The sequence below is a fragment of the Notamacropus eugenii genome, chromosome 2 (assembly GCF_028372415.1).
Source record: "Notamacropus eugenii isolate mMacEug1 chromosome 2, mMacEug1.pri_v2, whole genome shotgun sequence".
In the NCBI taxonomy this organism is placed as follows: domain Eukaryota; kingdom Metazoa; phylum Chordata; class Mammalia; order Diprotodontia; family Macropodidae; genus Notamacropus; species Notamacropus eugenii.
Genome location: NC_092873.1, coordinates 442046752 through 442069004, shown reverse-complemented (window position 1 = coordinate 442069004; position 22253 = coordinate 442046752). Strand labels below are relative to the sequence as shown.

The following is a 22253-nucleotide window of genomic DNA, read 5'->3' as shown; positions in this document are numbered from 1 at the left end:
GATAAAACTTGGTAACCATTTAACATCTGTCTTTAGTTTGTGATACTCAACAGAAACATAGCAATCAAGGTTTGTTTGTTTTTGTGTTTGTGTACCAATTCATAATAAACACCATGTATACTTAATTGAACTCATAAGCATTTTATTCATTTCTATATTATAAACTCATCAGGGCAGGGACCCTGTATTATTTGTTTCTGTATCTCTCCAAGCACCTGGCATAAATACTTACATATAATAGGTCTTCATTAGAAATTTGTTACTACATGTCATGGCCCTTGAAGGAAGGGACCATTTCTAATTCCTAGGATCTATGGATTTAGAAGTGTGAAGGACCTCAGAGGCACCTTGTCAATATTCACATAGCTAGTAATGATTAGAGATAGAATTCAAATCCAAATCTTCACTCCAAGTTGAGAACTGCAAGGACTATATAATGCTGAATTTCCTTCCCAACACCTAACTCAGTCCTTTTTGAATAATGAACTTTTAATAAATGTTGTAAATGAATAATTGAATGAATGAATGAATGAATGAGGTACATGACTGAAAATAACAATCTCTTATTTTATTTTTATTTAAACAGGTGAGATTTTTGAAAGAATTAGTAGGACATTATTATAATTCAACAGAAAATATAAAAGGAACCTAGAGGGCTAAACAAAAGGGCAATTGAAGAAATAAGTGTTTAAGTTAGTTTTAATTAGGGAAAAGAATCTCATGGTACATTGTCAGGTGAGTTATAATAGCTAAAGGAACATACTATTTATACATTTTCTCTCCTTTAAGGGCATTTGATACAAACTGAACTTTGAAATCCTGACAGTATCTACCAATCTTCTGATTAGAAAAGATCCGTTGAGGAAAAAATAGAAAAATAAAGATTTCTGCGTTCCAGGAAGGCTTTCCGAGATGATATGCCTCTTGCCTGAGTCTGTAATAAAGTGGGGCCACAGTTGCATTCATTGTTCAGTGAGCTTGTCCACACAGTTAAACCCACCGACAGCAATGAATGTTGATTGTGACCTTTTGAAAAATAAAGCTGGGCAGGACAAGAAGCTGGAGGAGTCCTTGAGTATCCTGGTTTGGTTTTCTGTTTGTAGTGAAAGTCCTAGAAGGAGGATGATGGCGGTTAGCTGTAGGGTACAATCAACGGTCGATGGTTTTCATTTTAATTCCAAACTCACCGACAGCGTTGAATGTTCACTGAAGCAACCTCAAAAAACTCAGAATTCTGTTGACTTATCCTTAAATATCTGAAAGGGGGCCAAAACACAATCGACATAGACGTCTTCACCATTTGGTTCATGTAGTTTAAGTCATGACAACAGAACAATGTTAAGGGCTGAAAGGTCCAAGCAGGAGCTGACAGCTTTCCATTTCACATTAAAGAAAACATCTGTTTCTTTTTGGGTGAGGGATGAGGGGGAACAGAAATGAAAATGAAACAAACAAACAAAAACCATCACAAGTCTTGGCTTAGTTCTTGAGCGTCAATGATCTCATTCTCAGTGATGCAGAGCATTTGTCATCCGAGATGGTGTGATCAAAACAAGTATCTCCTAATTTAGAGGCAGCTGTATGTTCAATTTAGATTAGGAATTACTGTACAGTCAGCAATCAACAAGCCTTTACTAAGCATGTTGCAAAGGTGGAGTAGAAAGGACATTGGAACTGTAGTGAAAAGATCTTGGTTTAGTCTTCATTTTAATACTTAGTAGTTCTCAGAAATGGGCAAATCACTCTTCTGACCCTGAATTTCCTATGGTATTAAAGGAGGAAAAGATGAATAGAGGACACAGTGAGTGGGTAGAGAGCTGGGCTTGGAGTCAATCAGACTTCAGTTCAAATCTTGTCTTAGACATCTACTAGCTGTGTGACTGGGGACAAGTCATATCACCTCTGTTTCCTCATCTGTAAAATGGGGATAACAGGACCTACTTCCTAAGGTTGTTGGAAGGATAAAAGGAGATAATGTTGGCAAAGTGCTTACCCAGCTCAGATATGCCCAGCATATAGCAGATGCTATAGCAATGTGAGCTATTAATAGGTGACATATTCATGGATCTTGAAGTCTTATGAATTTTTTTATGTATTTTACCTCAAGTGATTCTCACAACAACCCTGTGAAGATGTCAAAGTGTTTATTATCATCATTATATATATGAAGAAACTGAGGCTCAGAGATCTCAAGTGATGTTCCATGACCCATCACCCTCAAAGGGCGGGTTCTAGAAAGGCACTTTGTAAAAATTAAAGTACTAATGAGATGGGTGTAAATATTAACCAGTTCATAGAGTTATCATAGGAGTAAAACCACACTAGGTATGGAAAGAGTTTCCTGAAAGGAGTTCTATATAAATATGAACAAGGAGAAGTAGTATGCTCTACTGGAGACACTCCTATGTTTGGGACTGTGCAGAGCCTGACTTCAAATCTAGCCCCTGGTACTTCAGTGACTATGAGCAAGTAAGTTAACCTTCCTCAGCCTCAGTTTCCTCATCTGTAAAATGGAGCACAATGATAATTACTATTACTACCTCAAAGTTGTAATGGGTAATAATAATAAATAGGGAGCATGTATACACTGCTTTAAGGTTTACAAAACACTTTATCTCATTTGAACCTTATAAAAAACACTGGGAAATAGGTGCTGTTATCATCGTGTTTTATAGATGAGGCAAACAGAGGTTAATCGATTTGCTCAGGTCACACAGCTAATAATGATCTGAAGCAGGATCTGAACTCAAGTCTTTCTGACTCTAAGTTCAGCATTCTATCCAGTACAGTACTAGCTGCCTCTAAATGAGATCATGGATACAAAGGACACAATGCACATAAAATGTTTTTGGAAAGTTTAGCTATGTGGGAGGTAATACATTTTAGCAGAGATTCTGTAACACTTAGGTTCAAGTCCTAAGACACTCATTAGCTGACCAATTATCTGACCAATCACTTAACCAATCACTTTGACTCTCCTTGCCCCAGGCACCCTCTAAGTTCTAAAAGATCTGACAACTTGGTACAGTAGAAAATGCAGTAAATGTCAAGTCAAAGGAGTTGGGTTCTAACCTCATCTCTGGTGTTTAATACCTATGTGACTCTGGGCAAATCACCTCTGGGCTTCAGTTTCCTCATTTAGAAAATGAAAAGGCTCAACTATATAGCATGCAAAGTGCTTTCCAGCTCTATATTCCTGATTGTAGGATCCTATAACATGCATCAGTTGGGGGAGTTTTCACAATAGGTGTTCTCCACATAGATTAAATTGAAGGCATGGTTCATGGAGAAAGAATAGGCATAATATAAAAGTCATCTACTTCCACTGTAGGAGAGTTGTGATCTATGTAGGATCCCCTGATCCCCTGTCTACTGAATCATGCTGACTTCTCATTTTTTTATGTGTGTATTTTTAGATTCACTTCCAAATAAATGTTTTTCTTAAAGTGTTATCATATGAATTGCTGACTCCAGTGTGTTAATTTACCAAAGACCTCTGATTTCTCTCTCTAAAGTCAGATTAAAGCTGGCCTATAATTTACAGCCTTAGAAAACAGCTTGAAGCTTGAGGTGAGTAAGTGATTCACCTATGGTCACATAGCTTGTGAATATCAGAATATCAGCTACTGGGTAGCTTCTGACTGTGCATCCAGCCCTCTAGCTACTGATCCATACTATTCCACTGATATATAAAGGATTAGTAAGTTAAATGACTAATTAAAGGCCTGATCTTAAGGCTCAAATAAAAATTACATAATTACAGTGAAAGGAAAAGATTAGTCACACAAATCCCTTCATCTAAAAGTTATTTGCAACCTTTTGGGGCTCAACTTCTCATAAACCCAATCCTTCTAAAAGTTTTCTTTCAAATATGAAGCAAAAAGACCTTATTTTACAGGATTCTTCTTTGCTTTTCATAATTTTCCCACATCAACTGAAATATTAGAGGTGCTGTGGGACACATCAAAATCAATGGAGTGTCATGGGCCCATACATCTAAATTATAATTTGTTAGCTTCTAGAACAGTTATATTTGTTCCTAGGTCAGAGCGACCCACAGTTCTTTCAGGAATATTACTTTTAAGGTGACCATGTTCTGTTCAGCTCAAGGGTCTAGTTATTGCAATGTGATCAAACTATTTAGTCTGACAGATGATTATCAATAATGAATATTTGGGGCATTTAGAATACCTATAACCCAATTGGATGTATTCAAAGGATGTAGCAGGAAAATAAATTTTATCTAGGACAATAGTGCTCTTCTCCATTCTCATGATCAACTAGAAAATAAACTTTGGTGGAGAATTTTTAAATGGTTATTTAAGGATTTAAAATATTTTTCTTCATTCTTATAAAACAAGCAAACATTTTTTCATAGACTAGAACTCTCCTAAGAGTTACAACTGAGAATTCTTTGATCAGAAAACTTTTCTGCACTGGCTGTTTAAAATATTCTTCTCTATTTGGTGCTTTTATTTTACAAGATCAAATACAGCTGAAGGTCTAACTCTCCTTTCCGAGTTAGCTACTGTGACATTAGGTAAACAAATTGCCACTGTTAATCACATTTCAGTATTTCCTCATATTTGCTAATATTGATATAAGAAGAGCCCCCAGATTAGTGACTTGTCACACAAGATAGGCTTTTGTTTAATTAATAAGCTACATGACAAATCAATTGTAATTGTATGTGGTGAATATTTTACGAATTTTCTCCAAAATATATTAAATACTACACTCAAACACTCAACTCAGAGATGTCAGTGATTTCATAAATTTCAGGAGTTTCATATTATAAGTGGTCTGTCACCGATATGTAAGTGGATCTGTCACTTAAAGCAGCAGGAAATTATGATTGACATATGCAAACAAAATGAAAATGTTAAAGTAGAAAAGATTCCTTATTTCTGTGAATAATACCAATAATACAGGGTAATCTCTAAACTCAAATGGTGATTTAATGCTTCCAGACCTCTTTAGGTTAGAGCATCACAATGACAGGTTGGATTATCCCCATTTAACAGGAGGAAACTAAGGTACAGAGAGGTTAAATGACTTCTTGGGAGTCATATAGTTAGTGTCTCAGGTAAGATTGGAACCTAGTGTCTCAGGTCTCTATAATCAGCAGTTTTATGGCATGTTAAAGATAGAGATATCTTTAGGTATTTAGAATTCTCTGCAAGTGCAAAAGTTATCAAATAAAAGGGATGCTCTGTATATGCAAGACTTGGTTGGAGGGAGCAGCAGTTCATCTCCATTTGGTATGATGGAAAGAGTGCTAAACCTAAAATGGGAAGAGCAGCAGCCAAATCCCGATTTCATCACTTACTACTAGTGTGTCCTTGGGCAAGTCACTTAATCTCTATGAGTCTTAAAGGTTCCTAGAAGGGGTTGCATTAGATCAATGCTTCTCAAGCTGTGGGTCATGACCCCATATGGGGTCTTGAAAAATTTGGCAACAGTTTTTGAACATGTGATGACCAAAAATAAATCCAAAATCAAATGTGTAATGAATCAGAGGTGTCCTGGCAGCTCTTGCCCATGTTGCATGGAGCAAAGCATGCATACTTTGCACTGAGCATGCCCTCAGGCCACACAACAAATGCCCAACATTACAGGCCTTCAACGGTCCTATCCAGCTATAAAATTATACTTCCCTATGACTTATAATGTGTGGAATGTCTGTATTCTTCCACTTGCATTTAGCCTAACAGGAGCTCTGAGGAGAAATTACAGGATTACTCATACTTAGGGATAGGGAGAAAAACTGGGAGTAGACCTCTAATTTCACTGTTATAGGGAACTCTTAGATGAAGAAATTCCTGGCAAGGAAGGTTGATACTTTTCCCCTAAGCATTGAGAAATTACTAGAGTTTCTTTAGCTGCTTATATTTCTAAATACCTGTACATACATCCTCTTATCCTATTCAGCTCTAACACTTTCTGGCCATGTACCTACTACTCAATAAATTCTAACGGCAGCCTTTCACCTCCAGGGTCAAAGAGAAGATCCTCTGGTATTCAAAGTCCTTCATAACCTGCCCCTCTCCACACTTCCAGTCTTCTTATACCTTACTCCTCCCCTATTTCCACATACTCCTCAGTTCAGGGACACTGACCTCTTTGCTCTTCCACAAACACTCCATCTGGGCTTCTCAGCACTTTGTTCCCCATGCTTGGAGTGTTCTCCCTCCTCATCTCTTCCTGATTTACTTGGCTTCCTTTAGGTCTCAGCTAAAATCTCTTCTTCCACTGGAAGCTTTTCCCAATCCCTCTTAATTCAGATACCTCTGTTAATTGTTTCCTATTCATCCTGTACAAGTATTTGCTTGTTGTCTCCCCCATTAGATTGTGAGCTCCCTGAGGGCAAAGACTGTCTTTTACCTTTCTTTGTATCTCCAGCACTTAGCAAGGTCCCTGGCTTGCAGTTCATGTTTAGTAAATGCTTACTGACTGATTGACCAACTTCCTTTGACAATACCTTATTTTTTGCACTGGATCCTTTAAGATGGGGAAATTCTGTAGATATCTTAATTGGTAAAACATATGTTTAAAAATAGACATTCATATAAAAGATATTATTTTAGAAATAAAGGCAGAGAGATTGCCTCATTTTCTTCTCTTTGTATCCCTAATACTTAATAATGTCTGCTGATTGATTCAAATCTATAGAAAAGCATATCTCCAAGTTAAGGAGGTAGAGCAAGGAATAACAAAAAGACAGTACAGTTATTTCATTGGTACTCATGTAATGTTAAAAGCTAGAGGAAGACCTCACAAGATTAGCTACAGCTCAGTGCATTGGTTGGATAGGATTTATTGAGGGACATAGTTAAGAATCACATAAGTTAAGAAGTCATGGATGGTTACCATTGGAGGGAGTACCCATGTCAAAGATATCACAGAACCACTGAAGAATTAAAAAAAAAACAACACTATTCATCATCCTTTGAAATAAAACTAATATGGTGGCATACTAGATGTAACATGAGTGCCCTGGAATCAAATAACCATTTTCAATGGATCATTTATACATCCATGTCTTTCCTCTTTTTTTAATTCCTGATTTTTTTTTCTAAACTGAGCAATCCTTTAGCTTGATTTGCTAAAAATGCCAGAATTATTTTAAATTTTATTTCTCATCTCCAGGCTTATGGAAACTCATTTTGTTTTGCTTAATGCTAGCAGGTCATAAATAAACCAAAGCACTCTCCTTGCTTTGAGCAAGAGAATTTCAGAATACATGAAATATCACTTAAAAAACCCCACAGGAGCCTAACATGAACTGACAGAGGTACAGGAGGAAGTAGTTCATTGTATCTATGTAAAGGCCATGGGGATTTGGGATGTGGAAGTTGTCTGTCTCAAGAATAGATTAGCTATCTTGTCTGATGACCTGTACTTAATTTAAGTGACTGCCTTTGCCAGTCCTTCCAGAGGGCAAGTGTGTGAAATAGAGCATCTCAATGTCAGGCTCCCAATCCCTTCCTCTTTGTGATGGTGTGACCTAAATTGAAGATCTAGTTGTTGATTTGGACAGATAAACAAACAAATACCTTGCCACCAATTCATACCTTTTTCTTTACTTTTAACTGGCTGATTTAAATGTTCATTAAGTGTAATACAGCTGTGAATGGATTTCAATTTCAGTTTCATATCACTGAAATTAAAAATTTTAAACAGAAAGTGAAACAAGTTGCATTCACCATTTTCAAATGCCTTTGTTATTGGCCACTTTTCTTCCTTTATAATTTTTTTCTTATAACTGAACCATAAAAAATAAGCAGGAAAATACAGTCTCAAGTGCCAACACCTATAAGAAACTTTACTGATTCTCCCAGGCTCCCCTCTGCAGAAATCACAGCACATTGTATTATCCTGACTTGTGTGCATGTCGCTTCTTTCCCACAATCCCGGTGCCCCCAGGCAAATGTATAATCCTAAAGGCAGAGACTGGTTTTGTATCCCCAGAACCTACCTAGAATCCTAGAATCCTGGCACAGAGTAGGTGCTTAATAAATGCTGGCTGAATTAAAATGAACTGACTTTGGCAGGCAGTATGATATAGTAAAAAGAGCACTGGTTCTGGAGTCAGACTAGCTGGATTCAATTAATCTGGTCTACCTCAGTTTCCTCATCTGCCTAAAAGGTATAATAATAGCACTTACCTCCTGGTTGCTTTTTTTCTTCTTTTGTGGAGATAAATTGAGATTATTTGTGAAGCATTTTGCAAACCTTAAAGTCCTTCATAAATGCCAGTTAGTATCAGAAGTATTATCATGATCATTAATGTCTTAAAAGAAAGAAAAACAACCTACCCCCCCCTAAAAAAAATCAAACCAAAATAATACTAGCCAAGACAGCATAGGACCCAAAAAGCAAACCTTTCAATTCTAATAAGCTCATGGTCTACTTTGATCAAGCATAAATTAAAAAGCATGAATACTATATTTTTATATACTTAGCTATTAGAACTACACGAAAGGAAATGAGCGCTGTCTATTTGCTCCAAAAACGACAACAAACAATTCAAGGATATTTCATCTAATTGTACTGTTTTCCTTCAGAATTTATTGGCATCTTCATAGTCTTTCATGGGATAATTTTGGGAATTAAAAAAAAAACTAGCTAAATTTCATAATGGCAACCATCTGGGGTGAATCTTTCTACTTCATTCAGTAAACAGGGCCAGAGGAAATGCCTGCTCCATGGTCTTCACTGGATCTGATAGGGCCTTGCCACCAATAACTCATTGCACCCTCTAGTTGGAAGGAATCAGTCTTAAATTTCTTCTACTTAAATGTTTAGCTCAACAAGTATCCTCTCTAAAACATTCCCCATCATTGAAATGAGGAAGCTCTAGGATGGTAGCTGTCAATTGAGTGGAAACACCAATGGATTAGAAATCGAAAGTGTTAAAATACCATCTCTGATACTAATATACCTGTGCAATTTTGGACAAATCACTTAAACCTCTGTGACACTCAGTCTTCTCGTCTGCAAAATGCAAGTTGGAAAAGAAGATCTCAAAGGTGTGTTCCAACTCTGTATCCTATGAGGTTTGTCTAGAAGAGAAAGAAACACAGCATATGACATTAGCAGCAGAATTCTATATTACTTTCTAGAGAATAATTTGTCACTCCTCTATATACTATAATTGGTTGAATATTATTACCTATAAAGTATTTAGAAATGAAGTATATTCCATGGAAAGTGCTTTGCAAAATTTAAAGTGCTAAATCCATTATAATAATAATAGTAATTATCATCTCATTCTAAATTTTTTTTATAAGGTGCAGATGGTAAAGGTCCTGAGACAAGTCATTATCCTGCTATCATTCTTTTATATTTAATATTCTAATATTAGATGAATAAAATAACTGCTTATTATATTATTGTATTAATAGATTTTGTATTAGGCTTGCAGAAAGAACTTTTCATACAATTCCTATATCAGGGCAACAGGGACTCTCTGTACCTCATTCTGTCCCCACCTAATTTTGATCTATTCTGTAATTTTTCATAGTTTAAATAACATTTCATTCCATGTAGCATACATGTTCTGAGAATGAGATGTGGTGATATCTATTACAAACATTGTTCTTATGACCTTATATCTCATTAATGTTATGTTCAAGAATCCGTGCCCCTCAGTTCAGCAGGCAATAATGGTCTAGTTCCAAGAGAGTTTGCTTGTTTAGTTCTCTAGGAGCTTTTGAGATCTATATTTGGAGAACAGGGATTGATCATTTGTTGGCCTATGCAAAGATATCAAGCTTCTGACATACAATACCAGTCATCAGCTCATGCCTTATTAGGACTTTGGCAGGTGACAAATTTTTCAGCATGCAGTAATGTGGTAGACAACTTTTATCATCTCCTTGTATAATCTCTGTTGACCACAAAATCTGGGCTCATGAAGGATTTCCCTTATGTAATTTCTCATGGTAATAGATTGGCCTTGATTTCTCACCACCAATCCTTCTGTTTCCACAGATAATCTGGGATTCAGCCATTTGTTTGATGATTCTTTGTCAAAATGTTGATTAAGTTCATGTGGTTATTGTCTATCAAAGTTCTTTTGATTCCATTCATGGATCTGAGCCATCTTATGTGGCCATTTCAACTGGAGGTAAATGACTTCCAGTTATGTTTGGAAAAAAAATCCATTTGTTCATACCTGGTATCAAGTTTGTTAGTTCTTGGCAAAGTGTTATCTGCTTATTCCAAAAGCTTGAGTTCCTTGTCATCTGTTTAATGAATGTTTATCAAACTCTTTCTTCTTTTTGGAGAGAAAATATTAAGTTTTCTACAGTCTTAGGGTGATAGATTTATGTTTTACTAATAAATTAATAATAGCAAATGCTATTAACAATAAACAATAACATGGTAAACACGTAGGTGTATAATTAAAGGCAATATAAATGGATGACTTAATCCATTAGTTTTTTGTTAGAATAAATACCAAATAATATCTTTGTTTCCTTAGAGAAAGTTTTTATAAGATTAAAGAGCCGGTTAATGTGTTTCTCTTAGGTAGAGCCCCATAGTTTAATGTCTTCCATGTACATGAAGTAATCAATAAGATACATTTGGTGGTACTTCCTTTTTCATTTAAAAGCCATATTTTATTCTATTAAGGAGAGATGATAATGGGTTTAAGGCTAAGTAAAATTAGAAGGGATTTAAACTGTCTCCCCGAAAGATGTTATATTTCATAATAATTATTATTGACATTATTATGTTGGTGCCATGTTTTACATAGAGGACATTTTCTACAGTCAGGTCTATTTCATATATTTGTAGTCTATGAATAAGCCATGAATACAGAACCGAGTCCAAGGGTTTTGTTTTAATGTTAGTTAGTTAAGCTAGTATAAACACTATGAACAGTGTTTGGAGACAGTTTGTTCAATAATTGCTGTTTATTCAGTTATTCTTTGTATTCCAGGACTTTTTGCCACATTACTTCTGCTACTTAGAAAATATATTGTTATCCAGTTAGAGTTTATAAATTGTTTTTAGGGATATAAGACAAGAATGCTTTGTGCAAAGTCTGTAAACAAAACTGGCCTATATTTAGAGGGGTTACCTTTTAAAAAAATGTTTTGGTAGATGGCTATTAACGTTAAACTACAATGATGATAATAATTTTTAAGACAGGCAATGCCAATTGAATTCCCCCCCCCCCATTATTTAATTTAATTTCTTTATGTTTTGAATCGATGGTTGGCCCTACCAAGGTACTTTTTTTCACCCTAAAGAACAGGGGTTTTTAACCTTTTTTTTGTGCTTGGTGAAATTTATGGATGCCTCTTCAGAATAATGTCTTTTTTAAATAAATAGGATTGCAAAGGAAACCAAATACAGTGAAATACAGTTATCAAAATGCTTTAAAAAAAAGTTTACATACCCGGGGCATGTAAACTTGCTTCAGAACATTGATGTCTACATAAATGTTGTAATTAAATTTATAACCTTAAGCACTGAAGCCTTATGCTCCATAACTTACTCAGGGCCTTGGGAAGCAAGGCTACTGTCTGCACTATTGTCTACTTGAGGATGTTTCCATCACAAATATATTTTCTTACCCTTGAAATGTTGAATGGGTGCCAGAAAACAGTTCTAATGTAAAAATAAAAAGTAACCTTTTATATCATTGGTCCTAGGAACAGCACATTGTGTTAAATGTATAAAAAAGCATGTATTTCCAAAATTACCTTCATCAATTGCTCAATTATTATAGATTTCTGTTCATTAAGACACTTAATAAATGCTTGTTGATAGACTTAAAACTCATTTTAGGACTGCATCATATGGTACAGGAACTCTTCCTGAAATAAAGAGAAAAAAAGATACATTGTTATATGTCTACCAGGAACCATAAATGAACTGAAATTACCCAAAGACATTTTAGTTTATTGTCTGTAAATAAAATGTTATATGGAAAAACTATTTTATAGGCAAATTATAAAGTAACTACCCACATCAGGACTTTTAAAAATATACAGTCTTAACAAGACTACATAAAACAGAATGTCAATGTTCTAATGGCAACAGAAAGTTATTCAATAACATTTTTACATAGTACAGGACTGAAATGAAAAGAAAAAAATTACAAATGTCAACATTGGTATAAAAATCATCTTTTTTTCAAGAGAAGGTACACTTGAGTTATGAGGGTAAAATGAGAAGGTTCTTAATTCCAACAAGTTTTGCAAGGCTGATTCAGTTTTCTTTTAGAAGAAAAGTGTACTTCATACCACTGATGGACATTACACAATAAATTTGATTCTTCATTTATCTGTGTAGACCTACATTTCTGCCTGCCTATCTATAGATCATGAAAAGTATGGATCGGTGCAGTGGTGGACAGGGAAAGACTTCGGATTCAGTTAACTTCAGTTAACTGGAGTTTTAAATGTAGAAACATCATCTCACCTGCAATATTGCTTCTTTTTAAATATACTGATTAGTTACAGAGATTGAGTGCCATATAAATTAGAGAGGGATATATATTTCCTTAAACAACAATTATAAAAATTAGTCCTAGAAAAAAAAGCCTGACTTTTTTCCCTTGAGATTTTAAAAACTGTCAATGAAGGAAATCTCCAATTTCATGTTCACAAATACACAGTAATTTGTGTATGCATGTGTAAAACAGTGCAAATTGTCAATTACGATGAGAATTACATTACCTAATTATATAGTAGCACACAATAATTTTTCAGTCTTTTAAAAAATATAGACAACACTTTTGTTGTTTATTTTTTATTTTCAGTAAAAAAGTACACAGCTAATTCAACATGCTGCTTATAGTTTTCCCCAACCTTTTGAACCAAATTCCTTGTTAGCTTCATTATTAACTATTTATGATAGAAAGTATGAATGTATCTCAGCTTTCAGATTTATATGAGCATCTGTCCCTTCAATCAACAGAACAGCAAATTAATTTTTTTCATATCAGCTTGTGAAACAATGTCTATTGGCTTTGATTTGGGGCTTCTATATGGTTCTAACTTCACAGGCATGATTTCCGAAAATGACTTCAGAGTACAGAAAGAAGGAGAAAGAGATAAGAAAAGAACTATGGGACCCAGAAGAGGTTAAAGCCAGGGAGAGAGTTACTAAAAGTTATAATATGAAAGTTCCTGAGTAGTAACTGGATATGCTTTTAGCTTTCAAATTTTCATATGAAAGACTAAATTGGTTCACCCTTCTACTTGAGTGGAATTAGACAACTTAAGTGATAACATAAAGGAAGCAGGATTTTTAATATCCTGGGCAGTAGCAAAGCCCAACAATATCTGCATTTAAACTCATCCACCCATGGTTACCTCATCTCTCCCCACCCTTCCACAAAATTGCAGCCATTCTGAATTAGAAATAGAATTTCAGGTGGCCTTCTAGTTATTTGTCGCAAAAGTTGCGACAAAAAAAATACGGACACTTTTGATGAGGCTTTGGTATTTTATAGCCCCTAAATTTATTGGGGCTTATATTATTTCTGTGATGCAATTGGACAGACTTATCATAAGCACTTCCATCTTTGTAGAGCACTGTGCTGGAGAAGATACAAATATTAAATAAGAAATTCCTCCTTACAGTTTACTTGGGGTTACACAGATAATTACAATAAACAATAGTTCACAATAAGAGAGAGCTAGGTAGATCTCAGAAAGGCAACGGTACTGGGGATAGGGTCTTGGAGTCAGGAAGCTCTAAGCTCTTGTCCCACCTACTGGCGGTCCAGTGTTTAACCTCTCAGGACTTACTGAATCTAATATTGGTGTAATTTTCTCCCTGCAGCAATGAAATCATAGAACTAGACCTTTAAAAAATGGGAACTATAAGTAGAAGAGTCATTACAAGTGAGAAATGCATGTTAAGAAATATATTATAGACATGGTATTTTAATTGTTCCTTAAAGGGTACAGACAACAGAATGAATAAAAACATGGAGGCAAAAGCATTGAAAGGTAAACACGGCACCCAAAGAATTATCATTTTGTTCAATGACTATGATAATTTTTGAATACCTGTGGTTTTTAATGTTCTACTGACCAGAAGAACTAGTAGACATTATTCACCCCTTGGTAAACCTGCTTGATCACAACAATTTTCCTTCTATTTTTGTAAAAGAGAAATCTAATTTTACTTTGAACAATAAGATCACAGCACTGTTTAAAACATTTAAATTATAACCAAGGAGAGGAAAATGATACAACAAAGATTCCATTCATGGAATAGTTTTAGGGTGACATAAGCTCAAGAATGTACCTTATCAAATCTATAGTAAAAATCCAGACATTTTTTATATAGCGTTTTTTTTAAACTCACTCTTGTAGACAATACTTCCCTTTCCTCCTTCTCCCAAAACAATAGCCACCAGTAAATTACCTACACAGGTGTGTCCTTTTAGGAAAAATAAATACAAGAAAACAAATGAATTCTTAACGTTCATAACAATTAGTTTATTTACATATTTTAGAGTTTATTTGTATGAATGTCATTTTAATCTATAAAAATGTTGGCCAGGATAAGAATAAATTCCTTTTCATTTTTTTGAGGGGGGGGGGAATGGTTTGGAGGCAACCAAGGTTAAGTTACTTGCCTGGTATCACACAACTAGTAAGTGTTTGAGGCTATATCTGAACTCAGGTCCTTTTGATTCCAGGACCCGTGCTTTATCACTGCACCACCTAGCAGGCCCCCAGAATTAGCTTCGTAGGTACTTCTTTAGATAATCTCTCAGAAAGAGAGGAACCAGTGAAGCTTAACTTGAAGGCAGGAAAATGAATCAAAGTGTCAGATTATGAAAATCAGGCAAGGCATGAAACAGGAAAACATATTTGTCCAAGATGTGGCACTGCTCCTGAAATTATCATGGGAAAGCAACGATGATGATAACTGCTCACATAAATACTTCAGAGTTTATAAAGAACTTTCCTCACAAAACTTAAAATCTGTCCATTTTGTAGATGGGGAAACTGAGGTTCAGAAAGATTGCATCTTCCCCACAAACACAGCTTAGAGCCAGGGGAAAATCTTATATCTTCAGATTTCAAGTCCAGCATTTGTTCCCCTATTTCATGTTGCCTATCTCCCCACAATTTGATTTATAGGAATACAGTCTATTAGAGAAACATTTTTCAGGAAACCTTTCATGTATAAAGTAAGACATACATATATTGTATTTGTGTTACAAACACATAGTGATCTAGTTATGCCATATTTTAGATTTTCATAAATATTTTAATTTGGTTTATGGACATCATCATCTATCTATATTTTATTAGCCTTTCAGGGAGTAATGCCACTATATCTCAGATCCGCAACATGATTGTTCTTATCACCTTGTCACTGAATATACTAGGACTTTATTTATTTTGCATTCTAAAGTAGAGCCAGAGAGTGTTCTGAATAATTTCTAACCAAGGTGCCTACTTATATTCCTCCCTACTTCCATCATGAAATTCTGATTGGATACACTATTCTGCCTAGTTTCCTGTCTTAAAACTGATATTTAGTGTTGCTGGGCAGCTGTTAAACAGCTGCACCCCTCCCACCAGAGGTGACTGCTTTTCAATGATGAATGAAGTACACAGCCCCAGAGAAAATTACTAAGATTCTTCCAGAAGAACATTTATGTAAGACCTTACATTCTTGGCAACCCAAACTCTTTACTCACAAGAATTCATATATACTTCTAAAGCAGGCAAATAGGGAGCAAGTATTGCACAGGATATGTAAATGAAACTGGTTTGGGGGTCAGATGACCTAACTTTGAGTTCTAGTTCTGCTAGTTACTACATGTACGACCTATTCCAAGGCAATCGACCTCTCTGGGTCTGTTTTCTCTTTTGTAAAATGCAGAGAGTTTGATTAGGACATATCTGAGGTATATTCTGGCTCCAGATCTAAGATTCTATGATCTGAGAGCATCTCCAATATTCTTTTCACCTCTAAATTCATCTTCCTATTCTAGCTCCAATACTTGCTAGCAAGTCACTTCCTTCTTGAGACTCGGTTTCTTTTTCTGTAAAGTTATGTGGTTGGTTCAATCATTTTTAAAGTCTCTCCCACCTCTAAATCTGATGATCTAATCCTTAGCTTAAAAAAAAAACCTAACAAAAACCCTACAGAGTTAATTATTCACATTGACTCAGAGAACTGAAAACAATAATTAATTTATGATATAAGTATAATTTGAATCTTTGGTCTTTACCCTCAACCCATAAAACCAAATCCACAGACATACAAGGAGAAATGAATCTACATTCCATTGTTAATAGCCTAGGTTATTCCTCAGATATGAAGAACATTCAAATTGCCATTAAAACTTATATCCTATCACAGTGCCTTATTCAGCTGTTCCAGTTTTATTGAATTCATTGAGGGGCAAGGGAGTTAGTTGCTTTCATCAAACTTTTCAACTTTCTCCTCCAAACAGTGATTCTTTGGGTAGAGTGCTTATTTTGAAAGACAGATGAAAACATTACACTTTCAGACATGGATTATGTCTCCCCTAAATTTTCTGTTCTTGAGCCAATCATACCTACTTCCTTTAGCCAGTTCTCATAGGCTGCCATCTTTAAGCCTTTCACCATCTGGGTTGTCCCCCTCTGAACACTCTCCAATTTATCAATGCCCTTTCCAAAATGAATTGCCCAGTACTGAATAAAATGACCTGCATATGGTCTGACTAGGGCAGATGACTTATGTCATCTTAAATTATAACACATTTCTTAGCCTCAGTTTCCTTATCTGTAAAATGACAGTTGGATTAAATAGCTGCTCCTGTCCCTTCCAGAACTGTCAATGATGCGATGAGCAGAGTAGATTAAAAAGAGAGAGAAAACATGGAATTATATTTTCAAGGTTAAATGTCTTTCTATAAAGTTCCTTTTTAAAGAAACCACTCCCTCTATTCAGCTCTACCTATATACTATGATGCCTACATACCAACAATTATCCACTCAACTTGACGTTGTTAGAAACAAAATAAATCGTGTTTCCTCTGGATTTTTAACCCCACTGCCTCAATACTGATGCGCTGGGGAAACAACCACTCACTATTATGGTATCCCAAATCTCAGAAGCCTTTCCTAATTGGTCCATTTATTTACTCCTCCCAATAACACCCCCCCCCTCCACTGCCCACCACCATGCCCCTCCCCTCTTGCTTTGGATTTAGTATATATTCTGTATTTACTTATCTGTGTATATGTTGTTTTTCCCCCTAGTAAAGTATGAGACTGAAGTGCAGAATTCTTTCAGTTTGGGTCTCTGAAATCCCATTACCCATCAAAGTAGCCAGCATAATGCTTAATAAATGAGCACTGAATTGAATTGGGGGAGATTCTTATTACCTAGCAATGAAAAAGCATAAGACTTTGCTGCTAGACTTCAGAGCAAAGGCCCCACACACTCACATAAATCATTCGCCTGAATTTCTAGTCCTACCTTCAAAATGGATTGTTTCAAAAAGTGGAAAGGTAATGTTGAGTAAGTGGATGGAAGGCTGGCCACAAGGTCAGGATGACCTGGGTCCCAGTGATGCTTCTGACACATACTGATTTTGTCACAGTGGGCAAGTAGCTTAATCTCAAGTGCCTCAGGCAATTGTATAAAACTATGAGAGGGAATTTGCTCACCAAGAGTTTTTTGTGCCAATGAGAACACAGGCATAAACCCTCCCCACCCCCCCATCCCCTACTCCCCTCACCCCCTCACCCTATTACATAGTTTCTCTCACTTTAAGCAAGAGAATTGGTCTAAGTGTTTTAGATGTTTACAAAATGTTCAAATCACTCTCAAAGGAAAAGAAAAAACTTTACCACCATAGAAGGGATTTAAAATTCCAAAGGAGGAGGAGTTTCATTAAAATGACAGCATCGTTGGAATGATGGCCCAGTCTCCCAAGGTAACTATTCTCTAAGGGACAACACACAGCCAGTACATCTCACCAGAGATTCACATCTTAGGTGTGGGGTGGACTGCACAAGGTGAACATTACAAGGATCTGTTCTATTCTAGTTGTTTGTCCCCAGATCAGTCGCATCATTTTTTTAGGTGTACATTCTAAATCCCCACCCTCATATACTTGTCATGGAAGCATCTGTATTATAGTTCTTTGGAGGCCACAATAGTAATCATACCAAACAGCATAAATGCTCCTATATTATAATAATGATCCTTGGGAAACCCGTGCTCTGGCCTTCTTTAGTTTTCTGGAATCATTTTAGATGAGAAAGAATGTTTTAAAAAAATTAAATAAAAGGTAACAAGAGGAATAAAATTACCTCAACAGAGCTCATGTTGCTGTATCTCTTTTCCAGTCTTCCTGCTGCTTTTGTATAATTAAGTTATATCAGTGTCTGGAAAATTGATATTCTTTCCATTGTCAGACAATCTGTTTGGCATTGCTCTTTATGTGGAGCAGTTTTCACTAATTACCTTTTCTTTCCTTTTCTTAAGGGCTTTTGGAAGGTAAGAAGAAGAAGGATGAAAGATTGGGAAATCACACATGGACCCTGTGCTCATAGGTTCTTACAGTATTTGTAGCTGCCACTAATTTCTGCATGTTACTTTGTGTTTACACATCTCAAAAAGAGACATAGATATTAGCCAAAAGGTTCTGCAATGAAACTGGATAAAAGCACGAAGTATTCCTCATACTGTGTTAATCAAATAATCATCCAGAATATGAACTAAAATGTACTTGGGGGCAGATACTAGACCCACACTTTCATTAGTGTAGGGAATTTCGACTTTTTATCAATGTAGAGAAATCCCAGTGTAGAAACTCCCTTTGCAACTCATCAGTAATTAGGAGTGTTAGCGGGTGCTGGGGCAGAGACCAAACTTGAACCCAAAGTTTTCTGAATTAGAATTGTATAGAATTAGAGATTTAGAGCTGGCAAGAATCTGGGGGGTTTTCTAGTCCCTGTTTCATTTTATGGGTATAGAAATTGACCCAAAAGTCAAGTCTCTTTCCTTCAGCTCCCTCTAGATGATTCAACCACCAGAAGAATTAGGCCACTATTTTAAATAATGACAACAAAGATTTCTTAATGTATTTGAACACGCCAGTGTATTTTTCCACAATTGATTTTTAAAATTACCACCATGAAAAAATAATTTATATAGTGAAATGGGGAGAGAAAAGCTATCATTTAGGGGGCAGCTGTAGCAATAAATTTAAGTATTTTTCTATCTCCTATTTCCTGGTAAATTAAAAAGTGTTGGTGGGGAAAGGGAGAGAGGGCAGTAATCACTTTGGTAATTGAAGACTTGGAGCTCAGAATTGATTTTTTTTTCCACCCCACCCCAGCTTTCATTAGGAGAACATCACCTAAAGTATATACTAAAAATTTTCTCTTAAAAGCACAAGCCAAGTTGGTGCACCAATATTACCTACCCACATTTTTAATGGAACCCCTGAAGCAGATTAACATCATTAAAGATCTTTCCATAATCCTGCTGATTTACTGTCCTTTTTCCAGTAAGATACTATAAGCAGAAAACTCAATCTAAACATTTTGGGGCACTGCTGAAAATTATTATGGTTTCCCTTGAGTAACTAATTAGCCACAAACAGCTAACAACTGCTGTTTAGAACACAGGCATTATTATATAAGCTTTCATTTGTACTGTGGGAAATGACCTGAGGCATATGGGCCAGGAGGTGGGAAAGGGGGTCAGTTTTCCTGCTGTTTTTAATACAACTTTTATTTTAGTTAAAACTGATATTCCAGGTGGGGTGTTTCGAGGGTATCAATGCCTACCAAAGATGTCTTCCTGGCCTGGACAGTAGAGAATATAAAAATAAGAAGTGCCTTCATCTTAGTAATCAGGTCTATTTTGGGGAATACTAAGATAAAAATATGTGTTGCATGCAGGAAAATTCAGAACAGATGTTTTCTAATAGGCATTATTTTTATGTGCTTGTAAGTAGTGTACCTTCCAAAGCATGATGATTTTTTCTGGAAAAGAAAAAAATAAGTAGATGTGAGATGTAAACAGATTTAAGTTTTGTGACTGAGGAAGCTGCTTGGAAGGAGAATCTTGTCTTCCCACGTCAGAGAATTTCAATTTTTGTCACTATAGGGATGGAGAAGAGCTTCATGATTTAATTGAAGTTGATTTTCCAATGCTTAACACAGTGCCTAGCACAGAGTAGGCATTTAGTACATGATTATTGACTTATTGGCTGATTTTTTCCCCCTATTTTTTAATAGGTATACAAGCATCTTGGGATCCTTTCTTTGGTAGAATTTCTGGAGATGAGAGCACAGCAAGGTATCATGAAGATGTTTACAGGTACCTTTACGCAAGGTAAAAAGTAACATTGGATTGTATCCATTTTTTATACTATCTAGACTTGTAGCTGCTTTGGGGGTCACAATACGCACTGTTCCCTGCAACCCTGAGGAAACCTTAAAAAAGCATTAGGAGTCTTTATAATAGTTTAGAAGCTTAAACTTCTAAGCAATAAGTAGCATTTTTTTTCTGAGCTTCTAAACATCCAAACAACAAACTGCCACCTTTCCCTGACAGAGTAGCAGCTGCATTTCCAAAAAATAATGTCATTGCCCGTAATCTCATATGGTACATATTCCTGGTAGCAGTGTTGTGATGTTTCCTGCCTTCCCCTAACCCACTAAAGCCAATGTCCATCTAAACCCACCCTTATTTAAAATGTAGGCCTTAGTGAAATGAAGCAAAAATGATTTCTAAATGGGAAGAGTGCCATCCTAACAGATGGGTATGATTGTAGACAGCCAGGAGATGATGTATGTATATTAAGAGTGAATATGTGGTGAATGCAGGATTGATCTGGGACTATTGAAACATCTGTCTTTCCTGAGATTGGACCCCTAGATTATAGTGAAGAGAACATTATTACTAATGCATTGTGTGGTAGAAAGAGGCAGTTACTCTAGTGGATTTAAAATTGTGTCCTTTAATCTCTTCAATGGGCAGTCCTAAGATTCAGGCTTCAACTAGGCTATGTAATTACGTGTCTTCCAGAGATATCCATGCAAGAAAATCAGGAGAGTGCTTAAGTGTTCTATTAGTTAGTACGTCCATTTTGTAGTTAAATGCATACTTTTCAATAACATCTTTATAAATAATCAAAAGCTTTCTTGTATTTCTCATGTCCTTTTTGTAGTATGCCTTGTTTTCAAAAAGTACAAATATGAGAAGATAGGGTGTGGAAAGTTAACGTAGCACATTGCAACTTGCTGGAAGTCTCTTCATAAGTACTATAGGTATAGATTATTAGTTGAATTTGAGTGTTGGTCCCTTATGGATTTTAGTATATCTAGCAGCTGTTTTCAAGATACATGCTGGTTTTTCAGCCAGAAAAGAACCCTTAGGAATAAACAAACTCCAAACTTAAAAACCATCTCATCTGGTGCACTAAGTTATTTAATTTTGCTCCAGTCTTTTTGTTTATGAAAACAGCTACTATTTGTGATTATGTGCAACAATGCAATTTTTTTTTTTTTTTACCATGGGCACACTCCTAGATTCCTATCAAAATGGATTAGAATGTATCATTCTGTTTCTTAGCCTTACTTGAATCTAACAGAGAGAGGGTAATCCTTTGGAAAGCAAGAGGGAAAAAGAAAATGAAATTCTAGATGGAAGTCAGCATCAAGGGGAATTGTACCCAAAGGAATAAACAAATGTATGTTAAATCAGAAATGGAGAGGGGAAAGCAACCTTAAAGAAACTTTAAAAAACAGAACAATTTTAAGTGAAATTGAATCACCAGGAGTCAAAGTGGCAGAGCTTAAGATAATTACCATTCAGCTAACCTGTAGCAGTTCAACAGTCATTTCACTTTAGAATTTATTCAACAAATTCAATTCAAGAAACATTTATTAGCAGGGAAGGAGGGAGAAAAAAATTTAAAACTTATGGAAGTGGATGTTGAAAACTGAAAGCAAATAAATTAATTATAAAAAAAAAAGAGAGAAAAAAGAAACATTTATTAGGCACCCACTATATGCAAAGCCTGTTCCATGTATTGTGACTACAACGGCAAAACAAATCATTTCCACCCTTAGGTGTTTTCAATATTCTGGGAAGACATAATGTACATCTCCCTCCTGTACAGGGACCTTCCTGATTCACCCAGCTATTAGTGGGCTCCTGTTAAAGGTGACAGTTCATTCCAGGTGAAGAGGGAGTATTTGTGCAAAGAAACATATGAGGAATATAATGTAGTTTTTAGGGAG

General features: G+C 35.7%; 1 long non-coding RNA gene across 2 annotated transcripts in view; it reads right to left on the bottom strand.

Annotated features, from left to right (window-relative positions):
* Positions 1-561: 561 nt before the first annotated feature.
* The window catches only part of LOC140529542 (uncharacterized), a 98656-nt gene continuing 76964 nt past the window's right edge, over positions 562-22253 (bottom strand). Inside the window, exons 4-6 of one of the 2 annotated variants that reach the window (XR_011975589.1) lie at positions 11721-11834; positions 8945-9065; positions 562-1762 (exon numbers count right to left, since the gene is read on the bottom strand). This is a non-coding gene — a long non-coding RNA (uncharacterized lncRNA). Of the gene's footprint in view, positions 9066-11720; positions 11835-22253 lie in introns of both variants that reach the window. The other variant, XR_011975588.1, reaches the window with a different exon arrangement.